Genomic DNA, 14673 nt, shown 5'->3' with positions numbered 1-14673 from the left:
TTATTAATTTGAGACATGACATGAGGAAAGTACAGCAACCCTGTAAGTAAAAGGGGAATTTGGAGATGAGATGAAATGTGAATGTCAAAAAGTGGTTAAGCTGCAATCCAACGACGACGAGAATGGGAATCGAACCCATGCGTGCAGAGCACAATGGATTAGCAGGCCATCGCCTTAACCTCTCGGCCACCTCGTCTCTGCTATAAGATATCGTCAGCCATTCAATCTCCTGCTTTTTGTATCCAAACAGAAATAATGTGCAAGAAAGTCCACTTCACAGCTTGCTCTGCCCGTGCATGCAGATCGACAATGATGAAAACTTGCCATGAGATTCTTTGAGCAAACAGCCTTCCTTCACTTCAGGTGAGTGACTGGAAGAGATGGTTGGTTTCTCGGCAGAATCACAACAAAGAATATAAAATGTCTCGTACCGAGCTAAGTTGACCGCGGCAGGACTCGAACCTGCAATCTTCTGATAACTTTGCGGTTGTCATCGAAGTCAGACGCCTTATCCATTAGGCCACGCGGCCGCTGCCAGCAGCATTCATTGTGTTGTTGTATATATTGCGATCAAATTCGGGGCAACTGCAATATCAAGGAGTGGATTTAGGAAAAGATGAGCATATTTCGAGTGAATGAACAGATGCACTGCGATCTGGGTGCGCACCGGCGCAGGCAACCCCAATGTAAATTGGAACACTATAGTTTAACAATTCGGTCATTGCAGCTGAAATCATACTCCTTCTCAAACAATACAGGATGACCCGGGTTTATGAGAAAATCCGTTTTAAAGGGAAAGATTATGAACCGGAACTGACAACCAGCCCATTTAAACAGACACAGAATGATCCGGGATTGCAAGGACATCCCTTTTACCCAGATGCAGAATGACCCTTGACTGACAGCAGTTCCCTTTTAAAAGAATAAAGTGAGATTTCGATCATCCCTGAAGGCAATTGTGCAGTGGGGCTCAGGACTACGCGGCGCAGAGACTGTTATTGAAGCCACAGGTGATAGACAAGGAGGGAGGGAAGGACGTAAAACCAGCCCGGTCTGAAACACACAAACAAACTACTATTCCTTAACATCCAAAGGCAGGTTTTGAAATTTCAAATTGGAAATCCGGGACGGACAGCACATCCCTTTGAAACAGACACAGAATGATGAGGGTCTGATAGCACACCATTTTACAGAGACAGAGAATGATCTTGGACAGACAGCAAATCCCCTTAAAAGGGACACGGAAATAGAATGAATAAAAACAGATAAATATGTAAAACTCGGCAGGTCGTGCAGATTTTGTGGAGGAAGAATCCGGTTTCACGTTCTGTCGGATAATAATTCCGATATTTCAGGAAAAATTTAAAGATTACAGATGTTTTCAACAAAAATAGCGCCTGGAAAAAATACGCAGCGAGAAATGTCAAATGGGAACGTTTGTGATGCAGCGGAACGAAGGAGTGATGAAATAATACATGGCACAATGGAGAAAGGCAAAGTGGGTGGTAATCGGGCAATAACGTAACAAAGGATGGTCCAGAGGAAGTGTTAGTGGGAACAGCAGAACCATTACCAGACAATAGGAGCGGTGCTTATCATCTGATACGTTGAACCTAATGTTGAGGCCAGAAGACGAGAACATGCTTACAATATAGGGTGTCACCGCCTTTTAATCAGACCAGGCAGCTTTGCCAGCCCGGATTGATTTCCTGTATGCTTTGAATTCGGCAGCCAAGGGACGAATTCAAAAAGCAGCTTCTCTCATCTTTTCAGCTCTAGAGAACCAGGACGCACTCATATTCAGGGCAGAGGTGGAGATTGACGCTGAATGTATGCTTATCCCAATTGAGGTGAACTTATGCGTACAGACAGGAAGATATACTGATCAAGTATCGGCCGGAACCAAACAAGGCTTTCGGTTATCCAACGAGTCACAGAGCCGAGTACCTCTGAGATATTTTAACTTTACTCAGTTTGGCGGGTTTCATTTTGCTCTGGGATTTGGATGCTAAGGGAACATCGGCGTAAAATCACACGTTTTAACGTGAAATACGTCTGTTTTCTCACATGTCGAGCGGCTGTTAGAAGCAGAAATTTGAGTAAAACATGGCGGGGCTCGTCCGGGATTTGGTCCGTGACTCTCGCATTTCAAATGTGATCATTCCGAAGGGAGAATCATAACCGTGGACCAACGAGCCGCCGACAGTGAAAAGCGCAGCTCTCAGATTCTGACGGTGGTGAGAAATGATATTATGGCCCATCGTGCATGTGCTGTCTCTCAGATACCTATCGAATTAGTGCCCCTCGCCATTGTACTGCAACTGTTCTCCTTTTGACGAATATATTATTAATTTGAGACATGACATGAGGAAAGTACAGCAACCCTGTAAGTAAAAGGGGAATTTGGAGATGAGATGAAATGTGAATGTCAAAAAGTGGTTAAGCTGCAATCCAACGACGACGAGAATGGGATTCGAACCCATGCGTGCAGAGCACAATGGATTAGCAGGCCATCGCCTTAACCTCTCGGCCACCTCGTCTCTGCTATAAGATATCGTCAGCCATTCAATCTCCTGCTTTTTGTATCCAAACAGAAATAATGTGCAAGAAAGTCCACTTCACAGCTTGCTCTGCCCGTGCATGCAGATCGACAATGATGAAAACTTGCCATGAGATTCTTTGAGCAAACAGCCTTCCTTCACTTCAGGTGAGTGACTGGAAGAGATGGTTGGTTTCTCGGCAGAATCACAACAAAGAATATAAAATGTCTCGTACCAAGCTAAGTTGACCGCGGCAGGACTCGAACCTGCAATTTTCTGATAACTTTGCGGTTGTCATCGAAGTCAGACGCCTTATCCATTAGGCCACGCGGCCGCTGCCAGCAGCATTCATTGTGTTGTTGTATATATTGCGATCAAATTCGGGGCAACTGCAATATCAAGGAGTGGATTTAGGAAAAGATGAGCATATTTCGAGTGAATGAACAGATGCACTGCGATCTGGGTGCGCACCGGCGCAGGCAACCCCAATGTAAATTGGAACACTATAGTTTAACAATTCGGTCATTGCAGCTGAAATCATACTCCTTCTCAAACAATACAGGATGACCCGGGTTTATGAGAAAATCCGTTTTAAAGGGAAAGATTATGAACCGGAACTGACAACCAGCCCATTTAAACAGACACAGAATGATCCGGGATTGCAAGGACATCCCTTTTACCCAGATGCAGAATGACCCTTGACTGACAGCAGTTCCCTTTTAAAAGAATAAAGTGAGATTTCGATCATCCCTGAAGGCAATTGTGCAGTGGGGCTCAGGACTACGCGGCGCAGAGACTGTTATTGAACCCACAGGTGATAGACAAGGAGGGAGGGAAGGACGTAAAACCAGCCCGGTCTGAAACACACAAACAAACTACTATTCCTTAACATCCAAAGGCAGGTTTTGAAATTTCAAATTGGAAATCCGGGACGGACAGCACATCCCTTTGAAACAGACACAGAATGATGAGGGTCTGATAGCACACCATTTTACAGAGACAGAGAATGATCTTGGACAGACAGCAAATCCCCTTAAAAGGGACACGGAAATAGAATGAATAAAAACAGATAAATATGTAAAACTCGGCAGGTCGTGCAGATTTTGTGGAGGAAGAATCCGGTTTCACGTTCTGTCGGATAATAATTCCGATATTTCAGGAAAAATTTAAAGATTACAGATGTTTTCAACAAAAATAGCGCCTGGAAAAAATACGCAGCGAGAAATGTCAAATGGGAACGTTTGTGATGCAGCGGAACGAAGGAGTGATGAAATAATACATGGCACAATGGAGAAAGGCAAAGTGGGTGGTAATCGGGCAATAACGTAACAAAGGATGGTCCAGAGGAAGTGTTAGTGGGAACAGCAGAACCATTACCAGACAATAGGAGCGGTGCTTATCATCTGATACGTTGAACCTAATGTTGAGGCCAGAAGACGAGAACATGCTTACAATATAGGGTATCACCGCCTTTTAATCAGACCCGGCAGCTTTGCCTGCCCGGATTGATTTCCTGTATGCTTTGAATTCGGCAGCCAAGGGACGAATTCAAAAAGCAGCTTCTCTCATCTTTTCAGCTCTAGAGAACCAGGACGCACTCATATTCAGGGCAGAGGTGGAGATTGACGCTGAATGTATGCTTATCCCAATTGAGGTGAACTTATGCGTACAGACAGGAAGATATACTGATCAAGTATCGGCCGGAACCAAACAAGGCTTTCGGTTATCCAACGAGTCACAGAGCCGAGTACCTCTGAGATATTTTAACTTTACTCAGTTTGGCGGGTTTCATTTTGCTCTGGGATTTGGATGCTAAGGGAACATCGGCGTAAAATCACACGTTTTAACGTGAAATACGTCTGTTTTCTCACATGTCGAGCGGCTGTTAGAAGCAGAAATTTGAGTAAAACATGGCGGGGCTCGTCCGGGATTTGGCCCGTGACTCTCGCATTTCAAATGTGATCATTCCGAAGGGAGAATCATAACCGTGGACCAACGAGCCGCCGACAGTGAAAAGCGCAGCTCTCAGATTCTGACGGTGGTGAGAAATGATATTATGGCCCATCGTGCATGTGCTGTCTCTCAGATACCTATCGAATTAGTGCCCCTCGCCATTGTACTGCAACTGTTCTCCTTTTGACGAATATATTATTAATTTGAGACATGACATGAGGAAAGTACAGCAACCCTGTAAGTAAAAGGGGAATTTGGAGATGAGATGAAATGTGAATGTCAAAAAGTGGTTAAGCTGCAATCCAACGACGACGAGAATGGGATTCGAACCCATGCGTGCAGAGCACAATGGATTAGCAGGCCATCGCCTTAACCTCTCGGCCACCTCGTCTCTGCTATAAGATATCGTCAGCCATTCAATCTCCTGCTTTTTGTATCCAAACAGAAATAATGTGCAAGAAAGTCCACTTCACAGCTTGCTCTGCCCGTGCATGCAGATCGACAATGATGAAAACTTGCCATGAGATTCTTTGAGCAAACAGCCTTCCTTCACTTCAGGTGAGTGACTGGAAGAGATGGTTGGTTTCTCGGCAGAATCACAAGAAAGAATATAAAATGTCTCGTCGCGAGCTAAGTTGACCGCGGCAGGACTCGAACCTGCAATCTTCTGATAACTTTGCGGTTGTCATCGAAGTCAGACGCCTTATCCATTAGGCCACGCGGCCGCTGCCAGCAGCATTCATTGTGTTGTTGTATATATTGCGATCAAATTCGGGGCAACTGCAATATCAAGGAGTGGATTTAGGAAAAGATGAGCATATTTCGAGTGAATGAACAGATGCACTGCGATCTGGGTGCGCACCGGCGCAGGCAACCCCAATGTAAATTGGAACACTATAGTTTAACAATTCGGTCATTGCAGCTGAAATCATACTCCTTCTCAAACAATACAGGATGACCCGGGTTTATGAGAAAATCCGTTTTAAAGGGAAAGATTATGAACCGGAACTGACAACCAGCCCATTTAAACAGACACAGAATGATCCGGGATTGCAAGGACATCCCTTTTACCCAGATGCAGAATGACCCTTGACTGACAGCAGTTCACTTTTAAAAGAATAAAGTGAGATTTCGATCATCCCTGAAGGCAATTGTGCAGTGGGGCTCAGGACTACGCGGCGCAGAGACTGTTATTGAAGCCACAGGTGATAGACAAGGAGGGAGGGAAGGACGTAAAACCAGCCCGGTCTGAAACACACAAACAAACTACTATTCCTTAACATCCAAAGGCAGGTTTTGAAATTTCAAATTGGAAATCCGGGACGGACAGCACATCCATTTGAAACAGACACAGAATGATGAGGGTCTGATAGCACACCATTTTACAGAGACAGAGAATGATCTTGGACAGACAGCAAATCCCCTTAAAAGGGACACGGAAATAGAATGAATAAAAACAGATAAATACGTAAAACTCGGCAGGTCGTGCAGATTTTGTGGAGGAAGAATCCGGTTTCACGTTCTGTCGGGTAATAATTCCGATATTTCAGGAAAAAGTTAAAGATTACAGATGTTTTCAACAAAAATAGCGCCTGGAAAAAATACGCAGCGAGAAATGTCAAATGGGAACGTTTGTGATGCAGCGGAACGAAGGAGTGATTAAATAATACATGGCACAATGGAGAAAGGCAAAGTGGGTGGTAATCGGGCAATAACGTAACAAAGGATGGTCCAGAGGAAGTGTTAGTGGGAATAGCAGAACCATTAACAGACAATAGGAGCGGTGCTTATCATCCGATACGTTGAACCTAATGTTGAGGCCAGAAGACGAGAACATGCTTACAATATAGTGTATCGCCGCCTTTTAATCAGACCAGGCAGCTTTGCCAGCCCGGATTGATTTCCTGTATGCTTTGAAATCGGCAGCCAAGGGACGAATTCAAAAAGCAGCTTCTCTCATCTTTTCAGCTCTAGAGAACCAGGACGCACTCATATTCAGGGCAGAGGTGGAGATTGACGCTGAATGTATGCTTATCCCAATTGAGGTGAACTTATGCGTACAGACAGGAAGATATACTGATCAAGTATCGGCCGTAACCAAACAAGGCTTTCGGTTATCCAACGAGTCACAGAGCCGAGTACCTCTGAGATATTTTAACTTTACTCAGTTTGGCGGGTTTCACTTTGCTCTGGGATTTGGATGCTCAGGGAACATCGGCGTAAAATCACACGTTTTAACGTGAAATACGTCTGTTTTCTCACATGTCGAGCGGCTGTTAGAAGCGGAAATTTGAGTAAAACATGGCGGGGCTCGTCCGGGATTTGGCCCGTGACTCTCGCATTTCAAATGTGATCATTCCGAAGGGAGAATCATAATCGTGGACCAACGAGCCGCCGACAGTGAAAAGCGCAGCTCTCAGATTCTGACGGTGGTGAGAAATGATATTATGGCCCATCGTGCATGTGCTGTCTCTCAGATACCTATCTAATTAGTGCCCCTCGCCATTGTACTGCAACTGTTCTCCTTTTGACGAATATATTATTAATTTGAGACATGACATGAGGAAAGTACAGCAACCCTGTAAGTAAAAGGGGAATTTGGAGATGAGATGAAATGTGAATGTCAAAAAGTGGTTAAGCTGCAATCCAACGACGACGAGAATGGGATTCGAACCCATGCGTGCAGAGCACAATGGATTAGCAGTCCATCGCCTTAACCTCTCGGCCACCTCGTCTCTGCTATAAGATATCGTCAGCCATTCAATCTCCTGCTTTTTGTATCCAAACAGAAATAATGTGCAAGAAAGTCCACTTCACAGCTTGCTCTGCCCGTGCATGCAGATCGACAATGATGAAAACTTGCCATGAGATTCTTTGAGCAAACAGCCTTCCTTCACTTCAGGTGAGTGACTGGAAGAAATGGTTGGTTTCTCGGCAGAATCACAACAAAGAATATAAAATGTATCGTACCGAGCTAAGTTGACCGCGGCAGGACTCGAACCTGCAATCTTCTGATAACTTTGCGGTTGTCATCGAAGTCAGACGCCTTATCCATTAGGCCACGCGGCCGCTGCCAGCAACATTCATTGTGTTGTTGTAGATATTGCGATCAAATTCGGGGCAACTGCAATATCAAGGAGTGGATTTAGGAAAAGATGAGCATATTTCGAGTGAATGAACAGATGCACTGCGATCTGGGTGCGCAATGGCGCAGGCAACCCCAATGTAAATTGGAACACTATAGTTTAACAATTCGGTCATTGCAGCTGAAATCATACTCCTTCTCAAACAATACAGGATGACCCGGGTTTATGAGAAAATCCGTTTTAAAGGGAAAGATTATGAACCGGAACTGACAACCAGCCCATTTAAACAGACACAGAATGATCCGGGATTGCAAGGACATCCCTTTTACCCAGATGCAGAATGACCCTTGACTGACAGCAGTTCCCTTTTAAAAGAATAAAGTGAGATTTCGATCATCCCTGAAGGCAATTGTGCAGTGGGGCTCAGGACTACGCGGCGCAGAGACTGTTATTGAAGCCACAGGTGATAGACAAGGAGGGAGGGAGGGACGTAAAACCAGCCCAGTCTGAAACACACAAACAAACTAATATTCCTTAACCTCCAAAGGCAGGTTTTGAAATTTCAAATTGGAAATCCGGAACAGACAGCACATCCCTTTGAAACAGACACAGAATGATGAGGGTCTGATAGCACACCATTTTACAGAGACAGAGAATGATCTTGGACAGACAGCAAATCCCCTTAAAAGGGACACGGAAATAGAATGAATAAAAACAGATAAATATGTAAAACTCGGCAGGTCGTGCAGATTTTGTGGAGGAAGAATCCGGTTTCACGTTCTGTCGGATAATAATTCCGATATTTCAGGAAAAAGTTAAAGATTACAGATGTTTTCAACAAAAATAGCGCCTGGAAAAAATACGCAGCGAGAAATGTCAAATGGGAACGTTTGTGATGCAGCGGAACGAAGGAGTGATTAAATAATACATGGCACAATGGAGAAAGGCAAAGTGGGTGGTAATCGGGCAATAACGTAACAAAGGATGGTCCAGAGGAAGTGTTAGTGGGAATAGCAGAACCATTAACAGAAAATAGGAGCGGTGCTTATCATCCGATACGTTGAACCTAATGTTGAGGCCAGAAGACGAGAACATGCTTACAATATAGGGTATCACCGCCTTTTAATCAGACCAGGCAGCTTTGCCAGCCCGGATTGATTTCCTGTATGCTTTGAATTCGGCAGCCAAGGGACGAATTCAAAAAGCAGCTTCTCTCATCTTTTCAGCTCTAGAGAACCAGGACGCACTCATATTCAGGGCAGAGGTGGAGATTGACGCTGAATGTATGCTTATCCCAACTGAGGTGAACTTATGCGTACAAACAGGAAGATATACTGATCAAGTATCGGCCGGAACCAAACAAGGCTTTCGGTTATCCAACGAGTAACAGAGCCGAGTACCTCTGAGATATTTTAACTTTACTCAGTTTGGCGGGTTTCACTTTGCTCTGGGATTTGGATGCTCAGGGAACATCGGCGTAAAATCACACGTTTTAACGTGAAATACGTCTGTTTTCTCACATGTCGAGCGGCTGTTAGAAGCGGAAATTTGAGTAAAACATGGCGGGGCTCGTCCGGGATTAAGCCCGTGACTCTCGCATTTCAAATGTGATCATTCCGAAGGGAGAATCATAATCGTGGACCAACGAGCCGCCGACAGTGAAAAGCGCAGCTCTCAGATTCTGACGGTGGTGAGAAATGATATTATGGCCCATCGTGCATGTGCTGTCTCTCAGATACCTATCTAATTATTGCCCCTCGCCATTGTACTGCAACTGTTCTCCTTTTGACGAATATATTATTAATTTGAGACATGACATGAGGAAAGTACAGCAACCCTGTAAGTAAAAGGGGAATTTGGAGATGAGATGAAATGTGAATGTCAAAAAGTGGTTAAGCTGCAATCCAACGACGACGAGAATGGGATTCGAACCCATGCGTGCAGAGCACAATGGATTAGCAGGCCATCGCCTTAACCTCTCGGCCACCTCGTCTCTGCTATAAGATATCGTCAGCCATTCAATCTCCTGCTTTTTGTATCCAAACAGAAATAATGTGCAAGAAAGTCCACTTCACAGCTTGCTCTGCCCGTGCATGCAGATCGACAATGATGAAAACTTGCCATGAGATTCTTTGAGCAAACAGCCTTCCTTCACTTCAGGTGAGTGACTGGAAGAGATGGTTGGTTTCTCGGCAGAATCACAACAAAGAATATAAAATGTCGCGTACCGAGCTAAGTTGACCGCGGCAGGACTCGAACCTGCAATCTTCTGATAACTTTGCGGTTGTCATCGAAGTCAGACGCCTTATCCATTAGGCCACGCGGCCGCTGCCAGCAACATTCATTGTGTTGTTGTATATATTGCGATCAAATTCGGGGCAACTGCAATATCAAGGAGTGGATTTAGGAAAAGATGAGCATATTTCGAGTGAATGAACAGATGCACTGCGATCTGGGTGCGCACCGGCGCAGGCAACCCCAATGTAAATTGGAACACTATAGTTTAACAATTCGGTCATTGCAGCTGAAATCATACTCCTTCTCAAACAATACAGGATGACCCGGGTTTATGAGAAAATCCGTTTTAAAGGGAAAGATTATGAACCGGAACAGACAACCAGCCCATTTAAACAGACACAGAATGATCCGGGATTGCAAGGACATCCCTTTTACCCAGATGCAGAATGACCCTTGACTGACAGCAGTTCCCTTTTAAAAGAATAAAGTGAGATTTCGATCATCCCTGAAGGCAATTGTGCAGTGGGGCTCAGGACTACGCGGCGCAGAGACTGTTATTGAAGCCACAGGTGATAGACAAGGAGGGAGGGAAGGACGTAAAACCAGCCCGGTCTGAAACACACAAACAAACTACTATTCCTTAACATCCAAAGGCAGGTTTTGAAATTTCAAATTGGAAATCCGGGACGGACAGCACATCCCTTTGAAACAGACACAGAATGATGAGGGTCTGATAGCACACCATTTTACAGAGACAGAGAATGATCTTGGACAGACAGCAAATCCCCTTAAAAGGGACACGGAAATAGAATGAATAAAAACAGATAAATACGTAAAACTCGGCAGGTCGTGCAGATTTTGTGGAGGAAGAATCCGGTTTCACGTTCTGTCGGATAATAATTCCGATATTTCAGGAAAAAGTTAAAGATTACAGATGTTTTCAACAAAAATAGCGCCTGGAAAAAATACGCAGCGAGAAATGTCAAATGGGAACGTTTGTGATGCAGCGGAACGAAGGAGCGATTAAATAATACATGGCACAATGGAGAAAGGCAAAGTGGGTGGTAATCGGGCAATAACGTAACAAAGGATGGTCCAGAGGAAGTGTTAGTGGGAATAGCAGAACCATTAACAGACAATAGGAGCGGTGCTTATCATCCGATACGTTGAACCTAATGTTGAGGCCAGAAGACGAGAACATGCTTACAATATAGGGTATCACCGCCTTTTAATCAGACCAGGCAGCTTTGCCAGCCCGGATTGATTTCCTGTATGCTTTGAAATCGGCAGCCAAGGGACGAATTCAAAAAGCAGCTTCTCTCATCTTTTCAGCTCTAGAGAACCAGGACGCACTCATATTCAGGGCAGAGGTGGAGATTGACGCTGAATGTATGCTTATCCCAATTGAGGTGAACTTATGCGTACAGACAGGAAGATATACTGATCAAGTATCGGCCGTAACCAAACAAGGCTTTCGGTTATCCAACGAGTCACAGAGCCGAGTACCTCTGAGATATTTTAACTTTACTCAGTTTGGCGGGTGTCACTTTGCTCTGGGATTTGGATGCTCAGGGAACATCGGCGTAAAATCACACGTTTTAACGTGAAATACGTCTGTTTTCTCACATGTCGAGCGGCTGTTAGAAGCGGAAATTTGAGTAAAACATGGCGGGGCTCGTCCGGGATTTGGCCCGTGACTCTCGCATTTCAAATGTGATCATTCCGAAGGGAGAATCATAACCGTGGACCAACGAGCCGCCGACAGTGAAAAGCGCAGCTCTCAGATTCTGACGGTGGTGAGAAATGATATTATGGCCCATCGTGCATGTGCTGTCTCTCAGATACCTATCGAATTAGTGCCCCTCGCCATTGTACTGCAACTGTTCTCCTTTTGACGAATATATTATTAATTTGAGACATGACATGAGGAAAGTGCAGCAACCCTGTAAGTAAAAGGGGAATTTGGAGATGAGATGAAATGTGAATGTCAAAAAGTAGTTAAGCTGCAAGCCAACGACGACGAGAATGGGATTCGAACCCATGCGTGCAGCGCACAATGGATTAGCAGTCCATCGCCTTAACCTCTCGGCCACCTCGTCTCTGCTATAAGATATAGTCAGCCATTCAATCTCCTGCTTTTTGTATCCAAACAGAAATAATGTGCAAGAAAGTCCACTTCAAAGCTTGCTCTGCCCGTGCATGCAGATCGACAATGATGAAAACTTGCCATGAGATTCTTTGAGCAAACAGCCTTCCTTCACTTCAGGTGAGTGACTGGAAGAGATGGTTGGTTTCTCGGCAGAATCACAACAAAGAATATAAAATGTCTCGTACCGAGCTAAGTTGACCGCGGCAGGACTCGAACCTGCAATCTTCTGATAACTTTGCGGTTGTCATCGAAGTCAGACGCCTTATCCATTAGGCCACGCGGCCGCTGCCAGCAACATTCATTGTGTTGTTGTAGATATTGCGATCAAATTCGGGGCAACTGCAATATCAAGGAGTGGATTTAGGAAAAGATGAGCATATTTCGAGTGAATGAACAGATGCACTGCGATCTGGGTGCGCAATGGCGCAGGCAACCCCAATGTAAATTGGAACACTATAGTTTAACAATTCGGTCATTGCAGCTGAAATCATACTCCTTCTCAAACAATACAGGATGACCCGGGTTTATGAGAAAATCCGTTTTAAAGGGAAAGATTATGAACCGGAACTGACAACCAGCCCATTTAAACAGACACAGAATGATCCGGGATTGCAAGGACATCCCTTTTACCCAGATGCAGAATGACCCTTGACTGACAGCAGTTCCCTTTTAAAAGAATAAAGTGAGATTTCGATCATCCCTGAAGGCAATTGTGCAGTGGGGCTCAGGACTACGCGGCGCAGAGACTGTTATTGAAGCCACAGGTGATAGACAAGGAGGGAGGGAAGGACGTAAAACCAGCCCAGTCTGAAACACTCAAACAAACTAATATTCCTTAACCTCCAAAGGCAGGTTTTGAAATTTCAAATTGGAAATCCGGGACAGACAGCACATCCCTTTGAAACAGGCACAGAATGATGAGGGTCTGATAGCACACCATTTTACAGAGACAGAGAATGATCTTGGACAGACAGCAAATCCCCTTAAAAGGGACACGGAAATAGAATGAATAAAAACAGATAAATATGTAAAACTCGGCAGGTCGTGCAGATTTTGTGGAGGAAGAATCCGGTTTCACGTTCTGTCGGATAATAATTCCGATATTTCAGGAAAAAGTTAAAGATTACAGATGTTTTCAACAAAAATAGCGCCTGGAAAAAATACGCAGCGAGAAATGTCAAATGGGAACGTTTGTGATGCAGCGGAACGAAGGAGTGATTAAATAATACATGGCACAATGAAGAAAGGCAAAGTGGGTGGTAATCGGGCAATAACGTAACAAAGGATGGTCCAGAGGAAGTGTTAGTGGGAATAGCAGAACCATTAACAGAAAATAGGAGCGGTGCTTATCATCCGATACGTTGAACCTAATGTTGAGGCCAGAAGACGAGAACATGCTTACAATATAGGGTATCACCGCCTTTTAATCAGACCAGGCAGCTTTGCCAGCCCGGATTGATTTCCTGTATGCTTTGAATTCGGCAGCCAAGGGACGAATTCAAAAAGCAGCTTCTCTCATCTTTTCAGCTCTAGAGAACCAGGACGCACTCATATTCAGGGCAGAGGTGGAGATTGACGCTGAATGTATGCTTATCCCAATTGAGGTGAACTTATGCGTACAGACAGGAAGATATACTGATCAAGTATCGGCCGGAACCAAACAAGGCTTTCGGTTATCCAACGAGTCACAGAGCCGAGTACCTCTGAGATATTTTAACTTTACTCAGTTTGGCGGGTTTCATTTTGCTCTGGGATTTGGATGCTAAGGGAACATCGGCGTAAAATCACACGTTTTAACGTGAAATACGTCTGTTTTCTCACATGTCGAGCGGCTGTTAGAAGCAGAAATTTGAGTAAAACATGGCGGGGCTCGTCCGGGATTTGGCCCGTGACTCTCGCATTTCAAATGTGATCATTCCGAAGGGAGAATCATAACCGTGGACCAACGAGCCGCCGACAGTGAAAAGCGCAGCTCTCAGATTCTGACGGTGGTGAGAAATGATATTATGGCCCATCGTGCATGTGCTGTCTCTCAGATACCTATCGAATTAGTGCCCCTCGCCATTGTACTGCAACTGTTCTCCTTTTGACGAATATATTATTAATTTGAGACATGACATGAGGAAAGTACAGCAACCCTGTAAGTAAAAGGGGAATTTGGAGATGAGATGAAATGTGAATGTCAAAAAGTAGTTAAGCTGCAAGCCAACGACGACGAGAATGGGATTCGAACCCATGCGTGCAGCGCACAATGGATTAGCAGTCCATCGCCTTAACCTCTCGGCCACCTCGTCTCTGCTATAAGATATCGTCAGCCATTCAATCTCCTGCTTTTTGTATCCAAACAGAAATAATGTGCAAGAAAGTCCACTTCACAGCTTGCTCTGCCCGTGCATGCAGATCGACAATGATGAAAACTTGCCATGAGATTCTTTGAGCAAACAGCCTTCCTTCACTTCAGGTGAGTGACTGGAAGAGATGGTTGGTTTCTCGGCAGAATCACAACAAAGAATATAAAATGTCTCGTACCGAGCTAAGTTGACCGCGGCAGGACTCGAACCTGCAATCTTCTGATAACTTTGCGGTTGTCATCGAAGTCAGACGCCTTATCCATTAGGCCACGCGGCCGCTGCCAGCAACATTCATTGTGTTGTTGTAGATATTGCGATCAAATTCGGGGCAACTGCAATATCAAGGAGTGGATTTA

The 14673-nt window shown here is 44.7% G+C and overlaps 14 non-coding genes across 14 annotated transcripts; all 14 read right to left on the bottom strand.

Moving 5' to 3' along the window:
• Window positions 1–114: 114 nt before the first annotated feature.
• On the bottom strand, window positions 115–196 carry trnas-gcu (transfer RNA serine (anticodon GCU)). The gene has a single exon. It is a non-coding gene; the product is annotated as a tRNA-Ser (tRNA).
• Window positions 197–441: 245 nt separating this feature from the next.
• trnar-ucg (transfer RNA arginine (anticodon UCG)) lies at window positions 442–530 on the bottom strand. Its single transcript is given in 2 exon segments — window positions 442–477; window positions 494–530. It is a non-coding gene; the product is annotated as a tRNA-Arg (tRNA).
• A 1928-nt stretch (window positions 531–2458) lies between these two features.
• trnas-gcu (transfer RNA serine (anticodon GCU)) lies at window positions 2459–2540 on the bottom strand. The gene has a single exon. It is a non-coding gene; the product is annotated as a tRNA-Ser (tRNA).
• Window positions 2541–2785: 245 nt separating this feature from the next.
• On the bottom strand, window positions 2786–2874 carry trnar-ucg (transfer RNA arginine (anticodon UCG)). Its single transcript is given in 2 exon segments — window positions 2786–2821; window positions 2838–2874. It is a non-coding gene; the product is annotated as a tRNA-Arg (tRNA).
• A 1928-nt stretch (window positions 2875–4802) lies between these two features.
• Window positions 4803–4884, bottom strand: trnas-gcu (transfer RNA serine (anticodon GCU)). The gene has a single exon. It is a non-coding gene; the product is annotated as a tRNA-Ser (tRNA).
• A 245-nt stretch (window positions 4885–5129) lies between these two features.
• trnar-ucg (transfer RNA arginine (anticodon UCG)) lies at window positions 5130–5218 on the bottom strand. The gene is given in 2 exon segments: window positions 5130–5165; window positions 5182–5218. It is a non-coding gene; the product is annotated as a tRNA-Arg (tRNA).
• Window positions 5219–7146: 1928 nt separating this feature from the next.
• On the bottom strand, window positions 7147–7228 carry trnas-gcu (transfer RNA serine (anticodon GCU)). The gene has a single exon. It is a non-coding gene; the product is annotated as a tRNA-Ser (tRNA).
• Window positions 7229–7473: 245 nt separating this feature from the next.
• Window positions 7474–7562, bottom strand: trnar-ucg (transfer RNA arginine (anticodon UCG)). Its single transcript is given in 2 exon segments — window positions 7474–7509; window positions 7526–7562. It is a non-coding gene; the product is annotated as a tRNA-Arg (tRNA).
• A 1928-nt stretch (window positions 7563–9490) lies between these two features.
• Window positions 9491–9572, bottom strand: trnas-gcu (transfer RNA serine (anticodon GCU)). The gene has a single exon. It is a non-coding gene; the product is annotated as a tRNA-Ser (tRNA).
• Window positions 9573–9817: 245 nt separating this feature from the next.
• On the bottom strand, window positions 9818–9906 carry trnar-ucg (transfer RNA arginine (anticodon UCG)). Its single transcript is given in 2 exon segments — window positions 9818–9853; window positions 9870–9906. It is a non-coding gene; the product is annotated as a tRNA-Arg (tRNA).
• Window positions 9907–11834: 1928 nt separating this feature from the next.
• Window positions 11835–11916, bottom strand: trnas-gcu (transfer RNA serine (anticodon GCU)). Its single transcript has one exon. It is a non-coding gene; the product is annotated as a tRNA-Ser (tRNA).
• A 245-nt stretch (window positions 11917–12161) lies between these two features.
• Window positions 12162–12250, bottom strand: trnar-ucg (transfer RNA arginine (anticodon UCG)). The gene is given in 2 exon segments: window positions 12162–12197; window positions 12214–12250. It is a non-coding gene; the product is annotated as a tRNA-Arg (tRNA).
• A 1928-nt stretch (window positions 12251–14178) lies between these two features.
• trnas-gcu (transfer RNA serine (anticodon GCU)) lies at window positions 14179–14260 on the bottom strand. Its single transcript has one exon. It is a non-coding gene; the product is annotated as a tRNA-Ser (tRNA).
• Window positions 14261–14505: 245 nt separating this feature from the next.
• On the bottom strand, window positions 14506–14594 carry trnar-ucg (transfer RNA arginine (anticodon UCG)). Its single transcript is given in 2 exon segments — window positions 14506–14541; window positions 14558–14594. It is a non-coding gene; the product is annotated as a tRNA-Arg (tRNA).
• Window positions 14595–14673: the final 79 nt, after the last annotated feature.

The sequence above is a fragment of the Pristiophorus japonicus genome, unplaced genomic scaffold (genome assembly GCF_044704955.1).
Source record: "Pristiophorus japonicus isolate sPriJap1 unplaced genomic scaffold, sPriJap1.hap1 HAP1_SCAFFOLD_49, whole genome shotgun sequence".
Classification (NCBI taxonomy): Eukaryota; Metazoa; Chordata; class Chondrichthyes; family Pristiophoridae; genus Pristiophorus; species Pristiophorus japonicus.
Note: the sequence above shows the minus strand (reverse complement) of the source record. Positions and strands in the feature narration are given on the sequence as shown.